Source organism: Panthera onca, chromosome A1, assembly GCF_046562875.1.
Source record: "Panthera onca isolate mPanOnc1 chromosome A1, mPanOnc1 haplotype 2, whole genome shotgun sequence".
NCBI classification, from domain to species: Eukaryota; Metazoa; Chordata; class Mammalia; order Carnivora; family Felidae; genus Panthera; species Panthera onca.
In genome coordinates, this window is record NC_138339.1 from 187,276,225 (window position 1) to 187,285,470 (window position 9,246).

Consider the following 9,246-nt stretch of genomic DNA (forward strand, 5'->3'; position numbering starts at 1 on the left):
TTCAAGGTACCTAGATCACCCAACAAAATTTAAGAAACCCAACAGAACCAAATGTCTTGGATTATTTGAGGGTTTTCTTTGACGTTAAATTATATAAATTATTTATATATTTTGGGTATTAACACCTTATCAATTGTATCATTTGCAAGTATCTTCTCCCATTTAGTAGGTTGCCTTTTCATCTTGGTTTCCTTCACTGTGCAAAAGCTTTTTATTTTGATGTAGTCTCAATAGTTTATTTTCACTCTTATTTCCCTTCCTCAAGGAGACCTATCTAGAAAAATGCTGCTCAGGATGATGTCAAGAAATCATTGCCTAAGTTTTCTTCTAGGAGTTTTAGGGTTTCAGGTCCTATCATTTAGGTTTTCAATCCATTATAAGTTTATTTTTGTGTATGGTGTAAGAACATGGTCCAGTTTCATTCTTTTACATGTAGCTATCAAAAACAACCAACTCAAAAAACAGACAGAAGACCCTAAGACATTTTTCCAAAGACATAGATGACAAAGGAAGAGATGTTCAACATCACTAAACAGGGAAACACAAATCAAAACCACAATGAGATTACACCTGTCAGAATGGCTAGAATCAAAAAGACAAGAAATAAGAAGTGTTGGCGAGGATGTGGAGAAAAGGCAACCCTCATGCACTGTTGGTAGGAATATAAATTGGTGCGGCCACTGTGGAAAACAGTATGAAGGTTCCTCAAAACATTAAAAATAGAACTACCATATGATCCATTATTTCCACTACTGAGTATTTTCTCAAAGAAAACAAAAACATGAATTCAAAAATCGATGTATCCCTAGGTTTACTGAAGCATTATTTACAATAGCCAAGATATGAAAGCAACCCAAGTGTCCACTAGTAGATGGATAAAGAAGATGTGATATAGATGGACTGATACACACACACACACACACACACACACACACACACGCATATGTATACACATGAGGGAATATAAAAAAAAGAATGAGATCTTGCCATTTTGCAATACCATAGATGGACTTAGAGGGGATTATGCTAAATGAAAGAAGTCAGAGAAAGACAAATACCATATGATTTCACTTATATATGGAATCTGAGAAACAAAACAATGAACAAAAAAATAAACCAAAAAAACAGGCTCTTAAATACAGAGAACAAAACGGTCATTGCCAGAGGGGAGGTAAGTGAGGGATGAATGAAATAAAGGAGATTAAGAGGTACAAACTTCCAACTGTAAGATAAGTCACAGAGAGGAAAAGTACAGCATAGGGAATATAGTCAATATTGTAATAAAAACACAGTTGTCTCATTATAGAACTCTATTCTTAGATTAATATATTTGAACTATGGACTATCTACAAAGGCAGAAGGTACTTTGTGAGAACAATGGAGGATACCAAGATGTGAAGGCATAGTCCTGGGAAGTTCACAACTACTTTGGGATAATAAGCCACACATGGGACACCCACATAAAAGCTGGACAAGATTACTTTCCAAATTCCCCTGTTCGATTTTCTTCATAGATCTAATAATATTTGACATTATCTCCTCTGTCTCTACCTTATATTTTCCGTCTCCCCACCAGAATATCAGTCTTATTTGCCAAATCTCCAGACCTAGAACAGTGCCTGGTTCATAAAAGTTACTCAATAAATATATAAGGAATGTATCCATGAACAACAAATGAAACAGGAAGACTAGAACAATCCTAAGATTAAGCTAGATGCCATGGACTTTTTATGTAGTAGTACTTCACCAAAAAACAAATGCTTTCCTGAATATTTTTGGATATATCCACTTGTTTCTCTACCTGGAAAGCCAATGGTGAGAGGAACCACTTACACTCTCTCCCAGCAGGGAGTTCCCCTCACCCCACACTGCGTTCCTTGTCTTCCTCCCTTGTCGTCTTGTAGCCTTTACACCCACCCTCTATGAATGACCGACCTCACCAGGCAGCCACTGGAAAGCTCATTCTCCCAAACAGTAGCAGTGCCCAGAAGTTCTGGTGAACAGAATTCTCCATCCTGCTATACATACACGAAAAGTTGAAGTAATAGTGCAACACCAAAAAGCTCACATGAGTTCAAAGAAGGGCAGGACCAGGAGTTGTCAAGAAAAACTTCAGGCAGGCTTGTGCCTGGAGCTCGTGCTTGAAGGATTGGGTTGCAAGGCGTTGGCACCATGCTCTGTCCCAGGACAGGGCCCCATGCAGCACAGATCAGCATTTGTAGCACTCACTGGCTGCCATGCAAAACTGCTCAAGAAGGGAACTGGAGTGACTATTTAAACAGGCCCAGAAGGATCCTCAGCACTGAAGGTCCATTCACAGCTTTAGTTCAAATAAAACTGAACTCTAAGTTCTCTGAGTAAACTTCATCACCTCTCAAACACTTATCCCTTCAGCAAACCATTGCATATTCCCTGATTTATGAAATCTTTAGAAGGTGCTAAAGGGCCTGGAGGAGGATATTCGGTTGCAAATTCCTCAGTGCCTCCCTGCTCTGGGTCCCTGGGACTCTATAATGACAGGAATGCTAATATTTGGCATTTGACTAGGACTTTCCATGCAAGGTACCCAGAAACCCTTCACACATATTATAATTCTTAATTAGAATTTCACATTTTAAAAATGGTTCAATACGGCCTCCTGTCCTTCCAACACTTCCCCCGGATTCTGGTCCCATGGGACCCACCTATATAACTTCACGATACCTGAGCCCACAATCGTAGAGTCACTCTTAGTTCCAATGGGCCAGGTTTCAAATAACAATGTATTTTCTGGGATGGGTAACATCGCAAAGTGATGGAGAACTTTGTCAGACCCATGCTGCACTCTTAAAAAGAAGAAACGAGGGTCCTAAAGAGACAGAAATAAAGTGAATTAACTTAGACTGTGGGTAGAGAACAGGAAAAAAAAGAGGATGAAAGTTCCAGACCATGAAAAGGGGCGAGTAGGAGACTGACAGGCAACAAGGTAGCTAAATGAAGTCAGTGGAAGCAATGAGGTAAAAGAAGTGGTCCCCAAACCCAGGTTGCTTACCGGACACAGGTGGAGTAGAAGCAACCTAACTGCTCAGAGCAGCTGTCTGAGAAGCTATTGACACAGAAGTTGCCCCAGAAATTACATTGTTGGTGACCATCTTAGAAAATCTAGAAGAATTTCAGCTGTCAAGGAGACTGAAAAATTAACCCTCATTCTACCACCTCAAAGCTCTGCTAAACATCCAGTAGAAAGTACAGCAAGTCTCTACTCTCCAGATCTATTCTTCCAGAAGCATGCACAATCCAGTTTCCAATCCCGTCTTCCTCACTGTTGGAAGCAGATTAGCGGGTCTTCTTTCAGCTCAAAGCAACTCAGACCTTCTTCTGGGGTCTCCGTTTGGTCCCTCCCACCACCTCCAGCCCCAGCATGGATCCCCATGGCTCCCTTCTCCTCCCTGGCCTCCTCAGAGCAGCAGCTGGTCCCTGATATAAATTCACCATTCCCTTCTCTTCTCTATCGGCAGCTGCGTTAATGGTGTGAAATTCATCATTCTCCCAAATGTGTGTGCTTTAATCTTTCATTCCTTAAATCTGCCTCTAAGATATAGTCTAGACTTCTGCCTTCTGCCATAGAATCTGTATGTTTATTTGCTTATTTTGAGAGAGAGAGAGTGAGGGAGCGCAAGTGAGGGAGGGGCAGAGAGAGGGGGAGAGAGAATCCCAAGCAGGCTCCACATTGTCAGTGAGGACCTCCACACAGGGCTCGAACTCACAAACCATGAGATTCTGACCCGAGCCAAAATCAAGAGTCAGACACTTAATTGACTGAGCTACCCAGGCACCTTAATATCTTTCTCAATTTAGTAAGGTGAGGTAGACACAGTCTGTGTTAATACACTCTAATGAGTAATTATTTCACTACCAAATTACTTTGATTCAGAGTAAAAACAACTACAAATGAAACACTCTAAATTCTATCTTTTCCACTCCACAATGTGTACCCCAACTCTGGGCATCTCCTTTTGACAATGAAGTATTAATTCTGGTTCTCCTTCCCAGACTTTTAGTTCTGTGTATTCAAAATTTTTATGAAAATATAAACAAAACTGAATATTTTCAATCAAGTCACTTGCCTCTAACAGGGAACCCAGAATAATGAAACATGTGTTTGGCTCTCTTTCAAAAGAAATACTCCTTTCCTGTTCCTCTCACTGCCAGTCCCTCAGCCAAGCACTGATCCCTGGGGATCTGTGAAGTTTCCACATTCACTTACTTTAGAGTGTAAGGGAAGGAATCTTTCTCCACTAACCAACACCAACCGATGAGTTTAGGCAAAGTACTGTCATTTTTCCATTAGAATCATTTCTCTAGGCCTGGAATTCTTGCTTTTTTTTTTTTTCTTTTTTTTGAGTTCACTTATTTTGAGAGAGAGAGAGAGAGAGAGAGAGAGCGAGCGTATGTGCACTCACGCAAGTTGGGAATAGGCAGAGAGAGGGAGACAGAGAGGATCCCAAGCAGGCTCCACACCACCAGTGCAGATCCCGATACAGGGCTCAAAACCACAAACTGCAAGATCATGACCCGAGCTGAAGTCGGACACTTAACCAACTGATCCACCCAGGTGCCCTCCTTGCTCCCTTTCAGTCATCTTCATACTTTTCTGCCTTGGATAAAAAGTTAATAGAATAGGATAACCTCTATGAAATACAACAAATTTTTCCTTTTCCACCAATAAATCTCCTTGTCTTACTGAGTTACATTTTGTCACTGAAACTAAAGATTCTTTCCTCAGAAATCTGTCAAATTAATTTTGCCATGCTGTATAGTGGAAGGAGCATTAAACTAAGCCAAGACACCTTGGTTCTATTCCAGAATCTGCCTTAAATTATGCAATTCCCCAAATTCCACTGGGTCTCAAGTTTCTTGATAGTAAAAATGAGCAACGCAAGCTATATGATTACCACCGTCTTTGAAAACTTCATTATTCATTTATCAAAAACCTCCTGTATGCCAGGCACTATGTCAGACACTGGGTATATAAAATTCCATGGCCTCCAGGAGCCCACGTAGTGACTGAGATTGAGATAGAAACCATATCCACAGGGGAAAGGGAACTGGAGAGACATAGAAGAAACTCTAACTTTTCCTAGGAATGGGAGCAGTGGTGGTAAAAAGAGATAACAGCTGCACAGGGACTTGAATGAGAAGTAGTTGTTTTTACTCTGCCAAACAAAAAGGGCAGGATGAGGAGAATTCTAAACCTGGAGAAGAGAAGGTGCAACAGGATAGTACGTTGTTAGTTTCGCAGTCTTTCCAAAAGCATGGACTTATGAAAAGGAGTGGCATTTGGGAAACAGGAGGGATGTTTGGATTAGCTGGAACTCGGCGCCTGGTGAGGAAGGGCACAGACGAGTCACAATGAGAACGTGCCACAAACACTGTGAAGAATCCTACGTATATCAGGATTTAGGCTTTATCCTGTGCAGGAGGAAGCAGCAAGGGTTTTGAAGCAGGGAATCACACGGTAACAAGGCGGGGAGGGACAGATGGCAGCAAGTCTGGCAGTGGGGAGATCAGTTGGAATACTCCTACAAGAATCTAAGCAAAGAGAAGGAGGACCCAAAATAAGGGAGTGACAATGGGGATGGAGAGGAGGAACTATACAGGACAGATATTTCTGAGGTATAATTAACTGACCTCACCGACCATTAAATGTTGTTAAAGCGTGAGAGGAAGGAATTGGGCGATTTTTTGGGTGTCATTTCCACTAAGACGGTGCGTGCAGAAGAAGCAGCACCTTGGAGAGACAAGATGTTCAACTGGGGCATTTAGTGCACACAGCTTCTTTCTATACCACATGCAGATGGAGCTGTCCATTAGGTAGCTGTACAGTCAGCTCTGGAGTTTGGGAAACAGGTCAACGCTTGAAGATTAATATGGACATCAGTAATAGCGTACAGATGGTTGAAGTGTGTGTTGACTTAGTTTCTTCTCCCCTGAATGTTTTTCTTACATTCCCTGCACAGAACTGTTAAAACTAGGGGCTCCAGAAATGCTTTTTGGTTGACTGAATCAGTGGTCATGCTATTCCTACTTCTCGGAAAACTCACAGGACTGAAGGCTGCTTTCTGTTGTAACCTGAGGAAGGTACCAGATCTTCCAAACGGAAAGTAATTCTTTTCCAAGGTCACCACTAAAGATCCCTAAACAAAGCATCCTTGTCTAATGCCACATCACAAGACCATTTTTCCAGGAAGGATCCTTAAAAAAAATATATCCACAGTTAAGAGTTTTGTGGATTGAGAAAAATGATAGTGATATAGGTAGATCTGAGAAAAATACCAGTGAATGTGTTATGTGACAATAGGGATTCATCTCTCTACTAGAATACCCAACTGTGCATTTAGAATTGGTGTCATTTAAATTGGACAACACAGAAAACAGTGGACAAATTCCTGGAAACCTATAACCTCCCAAAACTTAAGAAGAAATAAAAAATTCAAACAGACCAATTACTAACAATGAAATTAAATCAGTAATCAAAAAAACTCCCAACAAACAAAAGTCCAGGACCAGACAGTATGCTTCTCAAAGTATTCCAAACAACCGAAGAAGGAAAGCTTCCAAATTCATTCTATGAGGCTAGCATGACCCTGATACCAAAACCAGAGAGAGAAATCCAAAAAAAGATCTATAGTCCAATCAATATCTCTGATGAACATAGATGCAAAAATCACCACCAACAAAAATCCTTAACAAAATATTAGCACATCGAATCCAACAATATATTTTTAAAAATCATTCACCACAATCAAGTGGGATTTATTCACAGGATGCAAGGGTGTTTCAATATTTGCACATGAATTAACATGACAGGCCATATTAATGAGAATAAAAGCCATATGATTACTTCAACAGATGCAGAAAAAACATTTGACAAAGTACAACATCCATTCATGATAAAAACCCTCAACAAAGTAGGATTAGAGTGAACATCCCTCAACATAATAAACCCCACAGAGAACATCACACTCAATAAAGAAACAGAGCTTTTCCCCTAAGGTCAGGAACAAGACCAGGATGTCCACTCTCACCACTTTTATTCAACATGGTATTGGAAGTCCTAGCCAGAGCAATCAGACAAGAAAAAGAAATAAAGGGCATCTGAATTGCTAAGGAAGAAGTGAACCTTTCACTATTTGCAAAGGACATGATACTATATATAAAAAACCCCAAAGACCCCCACCAAAAATCTACTAGAACTGATAAATGAATTCATAAAGTCACAGGATACAAAAATCAATATATAGAAATCTGTTGTATTACTATACACTAATAATGAAGCAGAAAAGAAATTAAGAAAACAATCCTATTTACAATTACACAAAAAGTCATAATACACCTAGGAATAAACTTAACCAAGGAGGTGAAAAATCTGTACTCTAAAAACTATAAACCACTGATGAAAGAAAATGGAAGACAACACAAAGAAATGGAAAGATAGTCCACGCTCATGGACTGGAAAAACCAATATTGTTAAAATGTCCATAGTACCCAAAGCAATCTACAGATTTAATGCAATCTCTATCAAAATACCAACAGCATTTTTCCATAGAACAAATCATTCTAAAACTGTATGGAACCACAAAAGACCCCAGATAGCCAAACTACTCTTGAAAAGAAGAACAGGAGCATCTAGGTGGCTCATTCAGTTAAGTGCCTGACTCTTGGTTTTGTCTCAGGTCATGATCTCACGATTGCACTTTCTCTCTCAAAATAAACGAAAAGAAAAAGAAAAAAGAACAACAGAACTGGAGGTATTACAATCCCAGATTTCAGGATATAATACAAACCTGAGGTAATCAAAACAGTGTAGCATTGGCACAAAAACAGACACATAGATGAATGGAACAGAATAGAGAGCCCAGGAATAAACCCGTAATTACGTAGTTAACTCATATTTGACAAAGGAAGAATACGCAATGTGAAAAGTCTCTTCAATGACCTCTTCAATGAAACTGGTCAGCTACACGCAAAATAAAACTGGACCACTTTCTCATAGTATGTATACACACACACACACACACACACACACACACACACAAAACAATCGAAATGGACTAAAGATGTAAATATGAGCCCCGAAGCCATAAAAATCCTAAAAGAACACAGACGGTAATTTCTTGACATCAGCCATAGCAACATTTTTCTAGATAGGTCTCCTGAGGCAAGGAAACAAAAACAAAAATTAAACTATTGGGAATATATCGAAATAAAAAACTTCTGCACAGCAAAGCAAATAGTCAACAGAACAGACAACATACTGAATGGGAGAAGATAATCTGCAAATGACATATCCAATAAAGAGTTAGTATCCAAAATATATGAAGAACACAAAAACAATCTAAAAATTGACAAAAGATGTGGACAGACATTTCTCCAAAAGACATAAAAATGGCCAGATACCGAATATTATTCAGCCACAAAATATACAAAGAAATCTTGCCATTTGCAACAACATGAATGGAACAAGAGAGTAGAATGCTAAGTGAAAGAAGTAAGAGAAAGACAAATACCATATGATTTCACTCATTTGTAGAATTTAATAAAAGAAAAGAGAGACAAACCAAAAAATAGATTCAACTATAGAGAACGACCAGATGTTTACCAGAGGGGAGGTGTGTGAGGGGATGGATGAAATAAGTGAAGGGGATTAAAAGTACACTTATTGTGATGAGCACTGAGTAATGTATAGAATTATTGAATCAGTGTACTGTATACCTGTTAGTATAACACTATGTTAACTACACTAGAATTAAATTTAAAAAAAAAATAACGGGATAATTTACTATAAATGCATGCGGGCATGTGTTGGGGAAGGTGCAGGGGTTTCCAGACTCAGTAGGACAGATGTAAATGATGAAAGGTGATAGAGTTCCAGAGAAAAAATGTCAAGACAAGTTTCCAGCTTGCCTATCCTTTTAAGGTGGGAAAACTTAAGGTTGAAGACAGAGTGATAAGGTAAATAAGGAATATAAGATACAGAACCCAAACCTCCAGTTTATGCTTAGAAAAGGATGGCCTCCTTGTACTTCAAAATACACTTAGAACTGCCATAATTTAGGATAAGAAAAATAAGTTTCTATCCAGGCTCTTCCAAGAAGCCTATCTGCTGGTTGCTGAAGTCATGAAGTCACGAAGTCATGAGAGTAAATGTTTTCCAAAGATGAAGGAAAATGGGTCAAGGATGGAACCAAATAGAACACGAAGATT